At 38.3% G+C, this 629-nt stretch overlaps 1 protein-coding gene across 1 annotated transcript in view; it reads left to right on the plus strand.

Annotated features, from left to right (window-relative positions):
• Positions 1-629, plus strand: part of LOC119587576 (carbohydrate sulfotransferase 9-like) — a 16279-nt gene that overhangs the window by 14225 nt on the left and 1425 nt on the right. The gene's annotated exons all lie outside the window — the stretch shown is intronic.

Genomic DNA, 629 nt, shown 5'->3' on the forward strand with positions numbered 1-629 from the left:
TTCTTTTAAGATATAACTGAACTGAACTATGAATACGAAAAAGACCTTTGCTGTTTCAACCATTTCATTCACCGAAGAAAAAAATATTGTTAACCCTTTACACTAAAACAAGAGATTTTGAGGATGAAATTCAAGCTAATTTATGCCCTGATTGGGGCTGAAAGGCATAGAAAGCGAAGGAGCCGATTCTGAAGTCTTGTTTAAATGGTCGGCTGCCTTGGCAATTAGTAATTTGTGGATCCAAGGGGGAGAGAAGGCATTTCCTTGGTCTGTTCATGAGGACGCGACATAAAAGTTTGCGGAGTCGGGAGGGGAGAATGTCAGGATTGAATTCATTATCCGTTAATGCACGCTTGTAGAGGGTTCATGTGATTATCAGTGGAGTAGATTAAAGTAGAACGGAAAATTTATCACTGAAGAAAGCAATGAGCGAGCTACAGTTCCACTATGAACCCAATGCTGTTCGCAATGATTGTGTATTGTAGATTATATCATATAAGGCTATTAGCTGTCAAAAGCCCCGAGAACATGCCCTTTGCTTATCAGTCAATATATTCCTGTTATCGTAGGTTTATAAGTTAGATGTAAATTGCATATAATAAACTTTAACAAACAATGGCCGGAACACA

This window comes from Penaeus monodon, chromosome 22, assembly GCF_015228065.2.
Source record: "Penaeus monodon isolate SGIC_2016 chromosome 22, NSTDA_Pmon_1, whole genome shotgun sequence".
NCBI lineage: Eukaryota > Metazoa > Arthropoda > Malacostraca > Decapoda > Penaeidae > Penaeus > Penaeus monodon.